Below are 19,641 nucleotides of genomic sequence, written 5' to 3'. Positions count from 1 at the left end.
ACCATGACTCAACATGTCAATATACATCCCACTGAGCAAGAGACAGGGCCAGCTTTCCACTCTATGGCTCGAGGAAGAAGCCATATGTATGAGTTGTGTGCCATACAACGTCACAAGTTCTCCATCTGGATATAGGGAGAGGTTCCCTGCTGGTAGTCACAATCATGCCGGCCCATCCAGTGATCAGGGCTGAAGGATGACCAGCATGCAAAGCAGCACACTTTTAATCAGTTTTTCTGAGCTGCAATCCGTCCTGCATTCCGTTCCTCGTGGGTGACCTATCCGCCTACAGTGGAAGATTTTTGACATACTTGATGGCCTTCTTAGGGTCTGTAAAAATGAGTGTTTTGCCGGCGTGTTCTGGCAGTTGAGCACGGTACAGAAGTGAAAATTTAGCATCTATTCACTGTAGTGCTTGCTTAATTGGTAAAAAAGTCTCAGCGCAGCTTGCACCAAGACCGTGAAATCAGGAAACAAGAAAATCTCATATCCTTTATAATGCAGATGTCTTTGCTCCCTGGCAAAGCCCAGAGTTATATTCCGGTCTTGGTAAAGCAATAATTGAGCAATAATAGGGCGAGCTGGAGTGCCTGGTGGCGAATGGGGGCAGAGAGACCTGTGGGCTCTTTCAACCGTTAGCAATAGCATAGAGAAAAAATCAGGGCCCAAAAGTGTGCGTAGCATGTCCTCCACAAAATCCTCCATTCTGCAAATATCTGTTGATTCCGCCACTCCTATAATGCGTAAATTGTTCCGGCGGGAATGAGCTTCCAAATCTTTATTTTTATTCCTTTTTACCTCACGTACTTTTTTCATATGCAGGAGTCTCTCCCTGTCTTCAACACGATCATCCTCAGCATCTGATGTGCAGCGTTCAGGTTAATTGAGTCGGTCATCATGATTATTGACCTTTTCTTTCAACTTATCAAACCTATCCTTAAGAGGCCCATTTTTGGTGTCAATTGCTGATAAGCTATGTTTCAGATCTAGAAACTTGGTGCGTATATCAAGTTCTGGGGGCATGCTATCCCCACTCAGCAGTGACCCCTGTAGATCACCAAGTGGCACCTCCATGGCCCCGTTTGGCGTCTGCTATTGAATGATTGTTTAGACTGTTTGATATTAACTTTCCCCATAATCTAGGTGGGCCACACAGCATATAGCAAAGTTCAATCGCCCCATGGGCGCAACTCGTCCAGCATAATATCTTAGTAGGAAGGACATGAATGGTCACCACATTGTAGTGGCTGATATGGTAGACCTAAGCAGCAGTCACCCGGCGGTTCTCTTCTCATTGGGGGTTGGGGCGGCTGTTCCTCAGTGGCCCTCATGCAGAAGCAGGTTGAGCAGATCCAAGATCCAAGGTAGCCTTTGGGCCGCCAATCCCTGGGCAAGCACAGGGGGCACGAGCATGCCTGTAAAGGGCATTGTTGAAGTATTGTGGAGCAATTACGCCCCGGCTGTCCGAGGCAGGAGCCTACATACTGAGATGAATAAATCACTGTCCTGCAGCCGAGGTGGGCATGCAGCACCCCATTAATCCAAACCCTGCCACACCCCAGTGCCACGGAGGCATGAGCAGGTCTGCTGGGCACTCACACCAGTGATGATCCACGCCAGCACTGGCAAATCCCATGTGGTTGTGTATGCCACAGTCAAACAGGAGGGTGGCACAAGAAATGTTTCAGAGAAGGTACACCAAGTAGTAGTTCGGCAGCAAAGGGAGCGAAGAGGGGATATCAGAAGGCCCAAATCTGCAAAAATAGTTGCAACTACCCTTGGGCACAGTGCAGTGAGAGGTTTTCCAGTGTTACCAACGCACCCCTCAGGATTCACAGCTCCAAATAATAACCTTCGCACTCGCCCCCACCTCCCCTCTTTGTAACATTCATCATACTGCATTCCCATTCTGCAAACTAAGTAACCAATACAGACTTCTGTCTTGTTGTGGTCATTTGGTGGCCGCAGTTTTTATTTTGGAATACAGTGACAATATACATACTGTGCATTTTTGCTGTTTTAGTCTCTTTCTGCCCTTGCGGGTTGATTTTCTTTTGGTAGGTTGGATTTGGGCTCCCCTTGTGTGGAGGAGAGGGGTAGCTTCTATCCCAGGAGTTAGGCCATAACTCGCTACCTTTCGGTTCTGGTTGAGCCCTGCCATCCGGCGGGGTCTGGGCTGCAAGCACCGCTTCCGTGCACCGCAGATGCTTCCCTAATCCTCCGCAGCAGGTCGTTGAGGTCCTCCTGTGGTTTCTTGCCTCTTTCCCCTTTTTGCCATGCTGCTCACGCTGCTACCTCGCCGCTTGCCCCCTGGATGTGGTCGCCCGCTTCTGCCTGAGCACTCGTGGCAAGGTGTGGTGTGCCAAAGGGCGATATCCTGGGCTATGCCGCCTGCGCTGTCCAGGCGAGGTGCTGCCGCCGAGTCTTATGCACCAACTCTTAGTTTGCTTCTGTGATTGTAGGGGATCCCGGTGTGATGCGCCTACTTGTCTTATCTTAGCGGAGTTCTGCCGCCGAGTTAATGCACCAAAGAGCCTGTTTCTGCTCTCTTGTGTGAGTATAATCCCTGTGATGCACCCAACTGCACCGTCCTGGCGGGGTGCTGCCGCCTATCTCATGCACCAAACGACTTTGTTCATGGGCCCCTATGTCTGCTACCTGAAGGTGCCGTGCACGATCAGACGCCCGCTTTTTCTTGCCCACCCCCGCGGGGACCGCTGCCGTCGTGTCAATGGCCCCACAAGTCTTACCTGTGACTTGTAAGGTAATCCTGCAGAGACGACATGAGCCACCACCACGGTACCCACCTGACCTCCCAAACTGGCTAACACAGGTTAGGGACGTTGATGGGCACGGGGAAGGCAGCCAACTATATACACTGGGATGAGCTGGGCGGCTTGAGACTGAGGCTTCCTCTGTTTGAGTACCATCATGTACACGACCACTGTATAGGGAAACAAGAGTCTCCTATTACTATAGAACAGCATTCAGTCAAAATCTCTTGTTAGTTTACATATACCTAATTGACAAGTACCTGTAGGGGAAGTCCAGGAGACCACCAGCATAAGGTTCCCAGCGTGGTGAAAGAAAAATCAGCAAAGCGACAATGGCGCGGAAGGTAAGAAAATCTGCGCTCCTGCGTGTTCGCGGTGTGCCCATAAACCAAAATCAGCAAGAAAGTATAAAGTAAAACAAGCGCTCCTGCGCGTTAGCAATGTCTCTGTGAACAAAATCAGCAAGGAAAAAATAACGTATGGCAAGCGCTCCTGCGCGTTGGCAATCTCCCCCCTAAACAAAATCATCAAAGCGCAAATAGCGCGGATAAACAAATAACAGTAGCCCCCGAGAAGTGCATGAGGCGAAGCGCATTGACTCAGGAGGAAACAATGCAACTGGTTCCTCTAGCGCGAGCGCGACTGGGGCAGTCGGTTACTCACGCTTTCTGTGGTGGGGATTGCAAGTGCCTTACCCGACAGCGTGGGTGAAAGCAGGCCGGTCCAGGGCAGACACGAAGGCTCCGGAGCTCCAACGCCGAGGGATCCTGAATCCAAAGCACCGAGCGGGCAGAAACCATGGGTCTTAAGTGGTTTCCCCCGGAAGCGCTTCTGCGATGCTGGCCGCCTCGAAGAACAGCTAGACTGCTGACTTCGAGACCCAGAAGTGCCGGAAGTGTGCATCGCCCAACAACGGAGTAGCGTCTTCTGCCCTTGGACGCCAGAACGCTGCCTGCAGGTAGGAAAACCCCAGAACATGACACATCGGGTCTCCGCTGCGCTCCCTCGCTTTTATTCACGGCCTGTTGTGGGCTGCGAGGAGGAGGGGGTGCTTCCCGCACGCTCGGCCTCAGCCTGATCCTTCAGATCAGCTGCAGCGGGCTCGGGAGGCGCGTTGGATGTGCACCTGGGCTGTACCGCCGCTCCGCCCCCAGCGCTTCCGGCTGTAGTCTCAGAGCAGTGCAGCGGGGGTCCCGGGCACGCTACTCGTCCGCCGGGTGGGCTCCAGTTTACCTTGCCGCGGCTCTCATTCCTCCTGCCGGGTGGGCTCTGGTGTCCTCTTCTTCACACTTGCCGGATGGGCTCCGATGTCCTCCTGACTTCGACCTACTTTCTTCCTGCCGGGGTGGGCTCCGGCTTCGCCGCAACACGCTCTTCCCCTTCTTGCCGGGTGGGCTCCGGTTCCTCTTCGCTGCTGCAGTCGCCGCACGTTCCCGGAGGAGGTGGCCCTTGGTCCCTTGTGTCGCCGGACAGCGCTTCGGCCTGCGACGCCTCAATCAACAGGTAAAAATTATGCTTCAGGTGCTGCTCGCCCTGCTCCAACCGTGAACATGGAGCTCACCTGGGGGAGCAGCCTTATATACCCCCTTTTCTTTGTTTCGTGGCCTGCCTGTAGGCTAGGCTCCTCATTGAGGGGTTTGTACATCGCTCCCCCCATTGGCCCTGGCGGTCCACTCGTGGGGGGGGGGTGTTGCACCGAGCCCGGGCTGTTTTCGCGCCCTTGGCAGTATGCGTGCCAACATTTGCTGCGCTGGCCTGTTCCTGGGGGGGAGGAGAGGGGCACGGCGACCGTTTTGGTGCCAGCTCTCAAGCCCCCCCTTCGTGGATGCAGCCTCTGCGATTATGTTGGTACCAAAGGTGCACGTTCCCAGTGTGCACCCCGGGATCCTTACTCCATAGCGCTGCCCACAGCAGGGTCTCTAGGACGGAGAGAGCAGCACCTGCCCATTATAGGCCGCATGGGCCTTAGCAAGCTCCTGGACATCAACCAGCATTTCCTGATGTGGGGATCTCACTGCAGGCAGTGGCTGGCAGGGCCCTGGTGTTAGCTGCCAGCCACAGTGTCAGCATGGTGAGGCAGTGCTCCCGTACAGTCTCCCAACAATGCGGCCCGACCCAAGGCCCGCACTCACGACACACCTCTGCAGTCAGCAGGCCGCTGCCCTGCCGGCACCACTGCACCTCGAGGATCCACCAGAGCCCATGGGGGATTACATTAAGGCTGACAGCGTCGGTGCTGCACTTGTTTCGTCTCAGCCACAGCCTCCGGCACTGATTCCCTGGTCAAAATACAGACTATGCCCTGGCAGGCTTTTTTTAATCTTGTTAACTATCATCGTAATATCCCTGTACAAATGTATTGATCATAAACCGGGTATTGAAGCCTGCAGGTATTTCTTTAGTGATTAACTCATTGCAATGCATAATCACTCACATCATGTTGAGATTTTGATTTGATTTTGATATTTATATAGCGCAGTCACCTGAGGGCATCAAGGCGCTAGAGAGAGAGTGCAAATAGCACACGTCCATATGAAGAACTGTGGGAAGTTGTTTTGCTCCAAGAGGACCAGTACATTTAGATAGAACCAAATGAGAACTGGACACAGCACCTGGCACTCTGGACACACTAAATTGATGCCCTCTTTCATAACATAGGATGGGTCACAAGAAGTCTTGGACACTTTTTTGAATTGGATCAATTCCAACAAGTTGAACCTTAAGTTCACTTGAAAGTCACACAAAACAACTATGGAATTCCTAGACATTCGGGTCACGGTAGAGGAGGGTACCATTCGCGCAGGCCTTTTCAGGAAATAAACTGCTGGTAATTGGGAGTTTGCATGCCCATAGCCATCACCCACTCAACCTTAAATGGAGCATCCCCTATGGGGAGATGCTCTGCGCTAAAGAAACAACAGCACGCCTGAGGCATTTGAGGTAGAGCAAACCAGGATGATAAGGAGATTCGGGACCAGAGGGTACCCGGCTATGGTAATCAGGACAGCCTGTATGAAGGTCATAGGTGTTAGCAGAGAAGGTTTACTGATACCCAAATGCAGAAAGCAGGAGGTTAAGGTGGTGAGACTAATAACCACATTCATTAGCAAATTTGGCTCTGTTAGACTGATTTTGAGTAAACATTAGAACTTGGTCAAATTTGACTAAGTTGTCATAGGACAATTAGTGAGTCCCCACTGACAGATAATTATATCACAGTCACTGGATTTTACGCTCCTGGGCGATTTAAACGTTCATTTGGAGGACCCTTTAGATAATGATGCTGTGTATTTTATCAATATGGTAAACAGTAAGTGCCTTACTCAGCAGGTGACTGGTAGTACACATTCTGGTGGTCATTTACTGGCTGGAGTATTTACCAGCAATCATTATTCCAATGCCTTCCATTACTGCCAATTGTTTGGTCGGACCATAAAGCTGTTATGTTCTCGTTTCTGACACAAAACCCTCAGACAAAGTCATTGACAAACAGACAGCGGAAAATGGTCCGGCCCTGGAATAAGCTGGCACTAGACAGGTTTGAATCTATATTAGTCCAAAACCCTCCACAATTTTTAGAAGACGCAAATGAAGCTGTTGCTGCTTTTGCGGACTTTGCTGAGAAAATCTACAGACCAAGTATTACCAGCTAAATGTATCTCTAGCCATAGGCCCAGACCCACTGAACCTTGGTATTCAGAACAGCTTAGGTTACAAAAACAAAAATGTTGCCGTATGGAAAGGAAGTGGAGATCCTCATATTAACTGGAGCATAACGTTAACTAGAAATCAGTCTTGCTTGAGTATAAAAAACGTATTGTTAAGGAAAAAACTAGCTATTTCACCACCGCCATACTATCCGAAGACACAAATCTGTGTCGAAGTTGCTCAAGGACAGGGCTGGACTGGCCGTAGTGGGCACCGGGCCGGTTTGGGGCCCCTGGGGGCCGTTTTTGTTACAGGGCCATTTTTGCAGCATTCGGCCCTGTAACAAAATCGGCCGAAACCCAGCCCTGGCAAAGAGCTCGGCGGCACCCACAACCCCTCTATAAATCAGCCGTGCTTGAGTATAAAAAACGTATTGTTAAGGAAAAAACTAGCTAATTCACCACAGCCATACTATCAGCAAAATATTGTGTCAAAGGAACTGTTCTCGACAGTAACGCGATTAGCCAAATGCTGTGGGGCGGTAGACTCGCCTAAAACCCAAGCATTCTGTAACAGTGTGGCCACGTTTTTCCAAGACAAAGTCAAGGCGGCCTATAATGGATTTGCCAGGTCCATGGATCAAGGAATGGTCCCCTCTCTAAAAGGCTTTAGCCAGGTCTGAGATTACTGGCATCATTCCCGGAACTACCACTGAATATAGGGACCCTCCTGAATTATCTGCCTTCCCAACATAGACAACGGAAGCAACAATTGGCCTGCTGAGATCCACTAAATCAGGTTCCCCATTGGACCTATGCCCCCCCAATATCTTCTACCAGAGATCTTTGCGTCCCATCTAACTCCTATTTTTAATCAAATGTTCTCCTCTGGTATTTTTCCCACTTTCTGGAAGTTGGCATCCGTGATCCCCCTTTTGAGAAGCCAAACTTAGATGAGGCAGACCCCAACAACTATCGTCCAATCGCTAGACTACCGCTACCAGCATAGATGGTGGAGAAAGCCATGCACAACACTCTTTCAGAATATATTGAAAAGCATTGATTTCTTGATGATACCCAGTTCGGATTTCGAAACTACCATAGCACCGAACTGGCCCTGATCACATCATCTGAATTGATTAGGCAGACAGTTGACGTGGGGGCAGTGCAGCACTTGTGCTGCTTGACCTATCCGCTGCATTTGACACAGTGAACCATCAGAAACTCTCGGGGCTTCTGAGGGGGATCGGTGTCAAGGGGAATGCACTTACCCAACTTGCATCCTTTCTATCTGGCAGGGAACGATTTGTGGCCTTGGATGATTTTAAATCACCTAATTTCACACTACCATGTTCAAGTTCAAGTTCAGGAATTTGTATAGCGCACTACTCACCCAGAGGGTCTCAAGGCGCTTGTGGGATGGGGTGCATTATTTATGCGATGTGCCACAGGGATCTTGTTTGAGCCTGACCCTTTTTAATATTTATGTTGCACCATTGGCGAGACTGATTAGGTCCCCAGGTTTTTCGGCTATATCCTACGCCGATGATACGCAGATCATCGTATCAGTGTAAGGATCCCCCACTGACACTATGACACAGTTTCATACCCGTCTGCGTCAGGTTGGGGATTGGATGGCCGCCAATTGCTTAAAACGTAATTCTAGTAAGACGGAGGTCTTACTTTTCGGTGCTCATACTAACTTCTGGTCCCCCATTTTTTGGCCTGTGGAGCTTGGGCCACTTCCAACGCTTGTGGTTAAGGTAAAGAACTTGGGAGTTACCTTCAATTCTAAACTCTCGTTTGAAAACCATGTCAACCAGGTTACCTCTCTCTCTTTCTATACATTAAAGCTTCCGAGAAAGATCTTACCATTTTTTCAGATGAGCTACGTAAATTGGTGGTTTCAGCACTCATCCTGTCAAGAGCCGACTACTGTAATGGGCTTTTTTTTTAATCTTCGGAAAAAGTGTATGTCCAAATTACAGGTAGTACAGAATGCGGCGGCTCGGCTCTTGTTGAACATCCCAAGACACCAATCTGTGTCGAGGTTGCTCAAGGACAGGGCTGGACTGGCCGTAGCGGGCACCGGGTAATCCCCCGGTGCGCCACACGGGTGAGGGGCCGGTTTGGGGCCCCTGGGGGGCGTTTTTGTTACAGGGCCATTTTTGCAGCATTCGGCCCTGTAACAAAATCAGCCGAAAACCGGCCTGGCGAAGAGCTCGGCGGCACCCACAACCCCAGGGGGGGGGGGACCGAGCACTTTGCCAGGGCTGGTTTTGGTTCCCAGTCCGGCCCTGCTGAAAGACCTACACTGGCTGCTAATAAAAAGACAAATAGAGTTTAAGGCTCTATGTATAGTTTTTAAGGCCACACATGGTATTGGTCCCGGCTTTCTGAAGCGGAATCTGCTTCCCTATGTCCCAGTCCGTTCATCCTCTGCCCATGGTCTGAATGTTCCTAGGGCCCCAAAAAATTCCTGGGGGGGAAGAAGCTTCCTGGTTGGCGCAACTAGGTTGTGGAATTCTCTCCCTATGGATTCTCGGAAGACGATCATTCATGCCCTCATTAACTCCCACCTGGACTATTCCAACAGCTTATACCTGGGAGCACCAGCTTATCTTATCAATCCGTTGCAGATTGTGCAGAATGCGGCTGCTAGGCTGATATGTAACATCCCCTATCGCCACTCATTAACCCTGCTCCTGCGGAAACTCCACTGGCTCCCGGTGTCCTCCCACATTCAGTTTAAAGCCCTGGTCTTGTCCTTCAGGGCACTGAATGGCAGGGGACCACTGTATCTTAGACGGAGGCTGAAGCTGGTGCACTCAACTCGAGCACTTAGATCCAACCACCTCCGCCTTCTGCCCCCCCCCCCCCCCCGTTTTCAACGCTCTAGAAAAGGGGGTAGAGCTTTTGCCGTGGTCACGGCCAAGCTCTGGAACAGTCTACCACTAAGTCTCCGGCTTAACGAATCTGAATCCCTGTTCAGGTGCAGCTTGAAGACCTGCCTGTTTTCCAACCACTAGCCCACATGTGCTCTTTGCTGCTCAGCTGTCTACAGCGCCGGGACACCCCCGTTGGGGGTATCCGCGCGCTTAACACATTTCAATAATAATAATAATAAGGCTGAAACAGGAAAATCATCTGTTAGCCTTCAGGAAAGCGCTAAAGTCATGGCTGTTCAGTCTTTAAGGTGCTTTCAAACCCCTTAGCTTAAATCCTGCTTATGATGAGCAAGCGCCTTGACACCTCGGGTGAATGTTTTGCGCTTTACAAATCTGTTTCATTTAATTTCATAACTTACAGAAGGAACAGATCCCTGAATGACATGTTGGTACATAGTTATGCCATAAGCCAGAAGGGTCCTAGCTCAAGGAACAGCAAGGTTTCTACAGATGTGGAAAGTGTAAAGCCTGTTCACACAGTACTAACAGAAAGACATACACACTACACACAAAAAGGGAGGCAAGGATAAAGATGTTCAGTAATTAACAGCGATTTTGTGATTTATGTTTTAGTCTGTCCCTGTGGGTTACAATACATGGGCAGTATAATTTTCCCTGTGAAGAAGAGGATCCTTGAAAACGTATGTACAGTGAGAAAAAAGGACCCTAACTATGCAGTTGCTAGTCACTGGCACCAACTTCATTTCGTGGACACTCATGAGATGTCCTTTTTAGGTCTCGGCCTAGTGTACACTGCGCAGCAGTGTCGCGGAGCCGAGATTTTATGTTTACAGTATGGGGGGCTTGAACCCGCCCCTCTTCTCCATTGGCAGGCTGCCTAAACGGAGGCCAGCCATTGGAGGAGAGGGGCGTCACTCCATTCAAGCCCCGTCTTTTTGGGATAGAGGGGTGTGTTTTTGCTCTTCTTTCTCTCCCTGACGTCATCGGGAGAGAGCACGCCCCTCATCACGCTGCCTGCACGCTCAAGTCAGCTCTCTGATTGGTGTTCCCTATTAACCAATCAGAGGGCCAACTGGCGCGTGCAGGCAGCGTAAGCAGACTCTGCCTCGCTTTTCTTGCTTTCGTTGCTTTGTCCTTCCTACCTGAGTCCATTTAGCCAACATTAATTCCTTCCAATACACCACGCTGGTGCGCGAGAATCTCCTGCGTTACCATCCTTGTAACTCCCCGTTAGAATCTGTAAGCTGGCTATAAATGTAATTTAAATGCAATGTCGCGGTAATGTTTCATACTGGCCTCTGACTCCTGAAGCGCTTTCATCCCTCAGGAAGGCTGCTTCCTAGATTGTTGTTTTCAGTTAACCAGACGCCAGTTTGTTGGTTGATTCAGGGCGGGGAGGAGGAGCAGTCCTTGTCTTTTGCATCAAACAGGGCTCCGCAGTCTGTGGTCTGAACTTTAAAAGGTGCATTTGGGGAATTCTAAGTCTCTTGAAAGGTTTCCGCGGCTGCATCATCCGTATAGCATTTCATGACATCAGCGTGTTTGAAGACAGAAGGTTAACTTCGTGTTGTCCACATATTTGAAAGGCAGCTTTTTAACTTCGTGTGGTTGAACATGTGCAGTTTTTTAGTTGAAAAAAAGTTGAATATTTCCAAATGGTTTCTGCCGCATTGGTTTTGGACATTACGTGAATTTTGGTGGGAAATCGCCCTTGATTCCGCAGGCCTTTGGAAACTTATTTGTGTTTAATAGTATGTAATGATCTTGTTAGTATTGTAACTTAGTAGGGTTTCCCATATTTATTTGGTTGGACATACAGAATGAAGTGGCCAAAATTCCTCGCTGTAATTGAGTTCTGTAGAAACAGTTTGTGGGGTGGAACCTCCACCATTTACTTTGAAATGTAGTGATTTTTAAATTTAAAATATGTATTTGCATTAGAGTAGGCAATGTGTTTGACTGCCTGTCTTATATATTTTTCCTAACAAACAATGGAACGCGTTCCTTCTTCAATTTCTACAAGTACGCAGACTCAAGTACTTGTACGCAGACTCAAGTACTTAACTATTAATGTACATGACTATACAGATGAGATTTATTCACACAACTTTACAATTCGAGAAAACTCTTCTGATAAGGAACAAGCAAAACTATCATTGTTGTGTGTGGTATTGGAGTGCCCTTCCTCAGGTCCTTGCATCTTGTGATCACAGGGTCTGCTGATAGCCAGTCCCATTAGTAGCTCCGCATACCAAGGAGTGGGTGGTCTGTTTGACGACCACCAAACCCAACCACTGTCACTGGTTTTACCATTAGACCTAGATTACAACTATTGACCCGGTGCTGGTGATGGGTTATTGATCATGACTGATAATTAATGATACATTGGAGATCCTTATTTATCGGATGCCATAAATAATACTGATTGAAAGCTTTGCTGCGAAAATGGGGACTATCATGTGGGTTTTAGTGCTTACCACACCAAATCAGCATTTTCAGGGCTTTTCCACATAGTAAATATTGTCTAGTTTGACCTGCCAAAATTCGCCTCTAGACTATTTCGTGGGGTGCAAAACTCCAACCCATTCATAATAATTATGACACAGTGCAAACACACGCTGTGCTCTGGGACGTCCTTGCGAGCGATTAAGCTATTGGCATTGTAAATGACAATGCCATTTATTTATGTTTTATTTGTAATTGACAGGGTGGCATTGAGCAAAAGAGGCAGAGACAGGGAACACACTCTGAGGATGTTGGAATCTGGATATACCCTCCTACTTAACAGTTGACACCCTGGAGGCCTCAATCAGGATGAAGAGATGCCTGTACATCTGGGTTAATTGGATGAGCAGAACATGCTGAATGCATATACATACCTTTACTGTCTCCCTGCGTCCTAGGGCGCCTTTTGGTTTTGATCATGTTTAGCAGTTTCTTCTACATCTTTTCTTTTCTCTCCTCCTGATTTCTTTCTCACTGATGACTCTAAAGATTAGTATATCTGTGGGATACTTTGATGATTTCTGGAGCGTCGGATCTTTCTTTGGTCTACGACATCAGAGGTTTTCTTTACATAAGTATATATATGTTTATCACTTGGGTTATAATAATGTGGTTGGGAAGGATAAAGAAAGATATATAGGGGCTTATTTATGAGCCCCTTGCGCCATCAGTGCGTGATGCACCAGGGATGCAACCTGCTGCGTGAAATTTACAAGCACACGTAAAGCCACCCTGTGTGGCTTTACATGTGCTCGTAAATATCACCCCATTTCACGCAACACTTGTGTGTTAGGGGCGTGGCATGGGTGTTGTTGTGGGTGTCTCACGCAACACCCATGTCCACTGATGCATTTCTAGATTTACAAGCAATCGTAAACCTGAAATGCAGCAGAATGCTACGCCACCCCCAATGTTTTCATTTCTCCTAGTTTTTTTCCTCTTTCAATGCGTGCTGCATACTACAGAACACAATGGAAGAGAAAATCAGCTCAAGTGAATGTTTTTGTACAGGAATGTGCCCCTTCCTGCACAAAAACAATCTCCCCACGAGGCTAGCTTTCTTGCACCATGGAGCAAGGGTGCCTGCGCATGGCAGCAGTTAGTGTGCCAGCGCAGGAAGAGGCACAGAAATGCGACATGTTGCTGTAAATATGTTGTTCTATATTGTTAGACACGGAACCTCTGTTTCCTACTACGATGAACAGTTCCAGCACGCAGTTTAAAGCTGTAAAATGTGGGCAGCCCTTGTTATCAAAATATCTTCCGAACAGTCGCCATTGAACCTCAAGTACAAGCCCTCTAGGTGAAAGCGTGCACTGACGGGTGGTGGTTTGTGTGTGCCTGGGGAAAGCGTGCACTGACGGCTGATGGTGTGTGTGCCTGGTGAAAGCTTGCACTGACGTCTAGTGGTGCATGCCTGGTAGAAGTGTGCACTGCTGATGTGGTTGTGTGTGCCTGGTGAAAGCGTGCGCTGATGATGTGGTTGTGTGTGCCTGGTGAAAGCGTGCGCTGATGGCTGGTGGTGTTTGTGCCCGGTGAAAGCGTGCACTGACGACTGATGCTGTCTGTGCCTGGTGAAAGTGTGCACTGAAGGTTGGTGGTGTGTGCCTGGTGAAAACGTGCACTGACGGCTGGTGGTGTGTGTGTGCCTGGTGAAAGGGTGCACTGACGGCTGGTGGTGTGTGCGTGCCTGGTGAAAGCGTGTACTGACGTCTGGTGGTGTGTGCCTGGTGGAAGCATGCACTGACGTCTGGTGTTGTTTGTGCCCAGTGAAAGCGTGCACTGATGGCTGGTGGTGTTTGTGTCTGGTGAAAGCGTCCACTGACGGCTGGTGGTGTGTGTGCCTGGTGAAAGTGTGCACTGACGTGTGGTTGAGTGTGCCTGGTGAAAGCGTGCACTGACGGCTGGTGGTGTTTGTGCCCTGTTAAAGCATGCACTGATGACTGATGATGTCTGTGCATGGTGAAAGCGTGCACTGATGGCCGGTGGTGTGTGCCTGGTGAAAGCGTGCACTGACGGCTGGTGGTGTGTGCCTGGTGGAAGCATGCGCGGACTGCTGGTGGTGTTTGTGCCGGGTGAAAGCGTGCACAGATGGCTGGTGGTGTTTGTGCCCGGTGAAAGGGTGCACTGACGACTGATGCTGTCTGTGCCTGGTGAAAGTGTGCACTGACAGCTGATGGTGTGTGTGTGTGTGCCTGGTGAAAGCATGCACTGGCGGTGTGGTTGTGTGTGCCTGGTGAAAGCGTGCACTGATGGCTGGTGGTGTTTGTGCCAGGTGAAAGCGTGCACTGATGACTGATGGTGTCTGTACCTTCTGAAAGTGTGCACTGACAGCTGATGGTGTGTGCCTGGTGAAAGCGTGCACTGATGGCTGGTGGTGTGTGTGCCTGGTGAAAGCGTGCACTGACGGCTGGTGGTCTGTGTGTAAGCCTGGTGAAAGCGTGTACTCACGTCTGGTGGTGTGTGCCTGGTGGAAGCGTGAACTGACGTCTGGTGGTGTGTGCCCGGTGAAAGCGTGTATTGACGACTGAGGGTGTCTGTGCCTGGTAAAAGTGTGCACTGACGGTGTGGTTGTGTGTGTGGTTGTATGTGTGGTTGTGTGTGTGACAGGAATCCACTGTAATGCTTAAATATGGTGGATTCCTGCCCTTTCCCTTTGGCGTAGGGCAGCGCATCAGGGTGCCTTGCTGCGTTGCTTAGTTTGAACCTGTAGTTGGAGGTGAGGTTCAGCCGAAATCATTTTTGTGGACTGGCACTTATATTCCCTCATCAGAGTTTGACTCAGAGCATGAAAAATAAAAACACGCAAGGGCAAAAGAAAAAGGACGAAATAAAAAAAACATTGACAAAAATCCCCAAATTTGCTATGTAGAATTTAAAATATAGCTTCAATTCCCTAATTAATTAGACATTCCTTTACTCTCTTTTGGTAACTAAGTGGTGGCAGCATGTATTGGTTGATTCCCTGTCCGTTCTATATTGTTAGACACGGAACCTCTGTTTCCTACTACGATGAACAGTTCCAGCACGCAGTTTAAAGCTGTAAAATGTGGGAAGCCCTTGTTATCAAAATATCTTCCGAACAGTCGGCATTGAACCTCAAGTACAAGCGCCCTAAGTACAACACATGTTTAAATGCTGAACTTCCAACCAAAGGGAACCTTGTACATAGGAGGTCTCCTATATGACTATGTTCTGAGGGTTCCAAATCTATCACATATTTTAGAAAATATCATCCTTACCTATGCTTATAATTATATGATGACGATGAAGAAACTAATCAAAGCTTTAAAAAGCACGGGACTGCCCCAGCACAAATATTGGGCAGAGCCATCCCTCCTGTGGTAAAAAAAGATACAACACTAGCTACTTGTACCTCCCTGAATTCAGCTCAAAACATTTCCACGAGTTACCATATAATGTATGAAAGTATTCCAGGAAATATAGACCTTCTCGGCTCTCAAGACATGAACCAGCCTTGCCACGCGGAAGCCAAACAGGTCAAGCAGCGGGAGCGTTTCAAATCAGAAATATTGAAACTAGGAGGCACCTTATTCCTTCGATACTCCTCCACACCCCGGGACAAGATTAGAAAACCAATTACTGGACATATGTATTTCACATTTTCAAGAGAACACTGAATGGGCAGTCCTCTAGGCATGATATACACTCCTTAGCGCAAGTGTGAATATGCTATACACGTGGGATTTTTTACCACTCACTAATTTTTGCACCAATTTCACCTTTTGGAGAGGTCCTGAAGAAAGCCCGCCCATTTTTTCATAGGGATGAAACATGTCGACCATCTAACATTATTCACAGCTACACATAGTAACTGGAATATACTGTCCACTCTCTATTGTTATGTTAATCATACCCCAGAGCTCCGAGAATAAAAATAAATGGTAGTTCACTGGAGGTATTTTTAATAGTAAACTCACGCACACAATCGCACATCACACCACCTCAAAAAACAACCTGCTCCACTGTAAACCAGGTGTCGCAGCACAGCCAGGTAGCATTCGGCTGCTTGGCTTGAACCCAATGATGAAGCATGACACCAACCAGGTTGGTGTGTGAGGGTTTTATTAACAAACCTAAGAGGTGGCACTTTATCGCAAACGTCAGACAGTAGGCTACTGCTGGCCGTCTTCTTTTGTTTATCAATGAACCTGAATTAAACATTCGCGCTGTGCCCCCCACAAGCACCCGATCTCGGACACAAGCTCTGCATTATTTAACTCTTGCTTTAAAAAATGAAACAACCTGTTCTTTCTCAAAATATAATCTGAGGTGTTTCAGCTTCCGACTTTGAACGTATTCGCCTCTCCTAAATGTTAGTTATCACCTTCCTCTGCATATGAGGTCCTTCTCAAGCACAGGTGTACCCGTGTCCACTCGATACCCACAAGGGGCCGAAACCACTTATCTGCCAACCATATGGAACACACTTGTGAGTTTTGCACTTTTTGCGACAGTCACCGTGCCACTTGTCCGTACTTGCCAAACCTATCGATGTATGCCATAGGCTGCCGCTGTGTCAGCAGCGCTGTCTCCTATGGATCTGCACCTCACAAGCTTCCACTTTTTTGCGAAGTACAACAAAAATGAATTCAAAAGAAGACCGAGTCCTGGGGAGGCAGCCATGCTTGAGACTCAGGAACACTAATAGCCAATCAGTTACTTTTGATTGACAACACAGCCTATCTGTGAGAAGTTGGCCTGATGTATGTTGTCTCCAATTCTGGGGGCACCTTATATCAGTCCGAACAATCCCTTATGGTGGTGGTTGTAAGTCAACCTTAAAGACAAGCTATCCTAGAGGTAGCATGGACTAAGCAGCCTAAAGGCTTAACTCAAGAGGACATATGAAGCCAGCTGTTTTACCATATGCAATCCTGTAATATCAAATGAAAGGACACCACACAAGTTATATATTATACAAATATATGTATTTATTCTCCGTATAATCCCCACTACTCTTTATGAGCAATGAAGCACAAGCGTTTAAACAAAAGCACAATATAACATATGAAAGTTGCACAATTATGGATAGGGCCGGTGGCCACTCAAACCATATATCAAAAAAGTGGTATAAGTATCACTAATCGATCAGTGGTAAGGCCTAGGGCCTTGGGAATCGCTGGGACTACACTGGACTAACAGCAGTTAGGACAGGAGTAGCCCGCGGGATTCGGTTGCAGTGCAGAAAGCACACGCATGCACCAATGCAAAGTCAATGGTGCGTAAAAGTTATCGAGTTACAGTTTTAAGATTCTTCCGACTGGACTAGAAGGACAAAACTTTAGACTTAGACACTAGAAGTGTAAACCACTACAGGAGCACTGGCGTTCAAGAGTTACCTCGCCCACAGGAAGCGGGTGCACAGGTGCAAAGATGTGTCGGGTTTCGTCACGAAGATCTATGGTGCCTGGAGATGAAGATGCTGCAGGCGTCCAGAAGAGAAGTGTCCGGTGTGATCCAAGGGTGGATAGAAGATATAGAGTACCTGAAAGCAAAGGGGACAGAGTCTGGGTCACTAGCCAGTGACCAGGAAGGAACCAGGAAGGAACCAGGCGATGTCGGGCGCAATCAGGTGCTTGTTGCGAAGCTTGTCTCCGCTGCCATGTGGACTCTGGGGCACCGAGGATGTCCTGGAGTGGATCACGAGCTGTTCTACAAAGGCTCTCGCTGTCAGCGGTATCGGCGTCCGGATCGGAGTTAACAAGCCTTGGCAAGGGCAATCCACCCAGGATTCAAAGATCGCTTTTCACTCAAACCAGCAAGGTCAGAGCGGGTGCTCCTTTTCACGGAAGTGAGGGCCAATCTAGAGCAACCAGACCAGTGGTGTAAATTCTTAGGTTAATCGGTACAGGGGCCACTAGCCAACGGGCAAGCGACCGGACCAATGCGTCAAGCAGGAAAATGCAAAAGGGCCCCACGCAGCACTCAGCGAGTGTAGAGGGGTGAGCTTCGGTGCAAAAGCTGCTCGGGGCTGGAGCTTCTCAAACTCCAATGCACAGCTTTGAGGGAGCCTTGGGAGCGGCACGGTCAGCGCTTCGTAGTTTTTCCAAGATGGCCGGCCCCACGCTTCAGGTCACCTCCACGGGCCTCAGCTTTGCAGGGACTGTGGATCGGGCTGTTAAAAGGCAGGCACATTGGGTCTTGTTGATCTTTGTTGCTCTAGTTCCGGCGAGAACTGCAACAAAGCAAACATCGAGGTGCTGGATGGTGCCTGTTTGCACAGGGTGGTCACTCCTTGACCACAAGGGAGATTCTTCAGTCTTCTACGTCGAGTAGGATGTCGAAGGGTCCAGAGTTTCGTTTCATAAGTTTCAGTCAGGATAATCTGATGTGCATCTGCACAGCTCCTACCTTTATTCCAAATCAAGGGGCTGGATTACCTGCTAGGTCCCTCCTATGGGTGGGACCCAGGAAGGGGGTGGTCACACCCCTTTCCCTTTGTCCAGTTTCGCGCCAGAGCTGGGGCTGGAGTGCCCCAGAACCAGTATGGCTGGATTTTGCATGGGACACCTTGTGTGCCCCAGGCAGTGTCTAGTTTCTTTCAACCCACACTGCTCCAATCCACTATCTCCTGTCTGGGGAGGTGTAGCACCTCCCTGTGACAGGAAATCCTTTGTCCAGGCCTCCCCTGCCAAGTTTCGGTCAGCAGCAGGAGGTCAGACTTGTGTCGGGGCAGCAGCATCCATTTTGTGATGCTGAGGCTCTGGTTGGGATTAACCACGTTTAAAGTAAAGTAACATGTCTTCTCCCTCTAGAAGGGTGGAATGCTACCCCTGTCGCCAGAACTGGTGAGGGGATAGTATTCCAAAGTGTATGACAACAAACACGACATGTTTTGATAAAGACAAACCAAAGTTAGCATTAACCGCGAGGATTATAATGCACTTAAGAGTATATGGTATGGCAGTATCACTGGAACAGCAGTACGGAAATGGTTCTGACCACTACAGACAGGCTCAGCTCATGCTAGAGCACCATCTCACATAAAACCAAGCACTCTGCCTCCAGGATTGTAAAGGCCTGCCATAGGAGTGACTTATAAGTATATATGTGTCCAGATAGGTTTAGATATAGGTATACTATATCTAAGCAAGGGGTGATTACACCACCTTGCCCCAGCTGAGGGATCAGCCAGTTGTGTCGATTTGAGTACCCGCCAGGGGTGGCAAAAGATATGCTGCAGCCCCTGGTAGGCCTTGGATGCACCTATGCCCTGAGCACCTATAGTGCATGGTACAGGGGCTGACAAGGTGTCCAGTACCAAATTGGTGATGTAACTATATTATTATTATTATTATTAAAGGGGCTTATAAAGTGCATGGTGACGCCACCAGGCGTATCCCCGCGCTGTGGAGAAGAATCAGGGTGTCTGAGGAAGAGAACTACAGGGTGAATAAATGGGTTTTTAGTAGTTTTCTAAAAGTGAGCTCATTATTCGCTAGCCTAATGTTGGAGGGGAGGGAGTTCCATTTGTTGGCTGCCAACGAGCGGAATGATCGACCTCCCATTCTCGCTTTTTTTATAAGAGGGATCTTGAGCAAGCCCATTCCCATGGAACGAAGGGATCTGTTAGGCTCATAGGGAACGGCGAGGTCAGCCAAGTAGGACGGTGCTTTATCAGAGATAATCCTATAGCACCAGAGAAGTGCTTTAAATAGGATTCTCTTCCTAATAGGCAACCAATGAAGGGTAGCTAAGGTAGGTTTAGAGGGCACTCTTCTAGGAAATCTCAGCACTAGTCGTGCTGCTGAGTTTTGTAGCACCTGCAACCTCCTGATGTTT

The sequence above is a fragment of the Lissotriton helveticus genome, chromosome 6 (assembly GCF_964261635.1).
Source record: "Lissotriton helveticus chromosome 6, aLisHel1.1, whole genome shotgun sequence".
Classification (NCBI taxonomy): domain Eukaryota; kingdom Metazoa; phylum Chordata; class Amphibia; order Caudata; family Salamandridae; genus Lissotriton; species Lissotriton helveticus.
The sequence above is the reverse complement of the archived record's forward strand: the minus strand, read 5'-3'. Positions refer to the sequence as shown.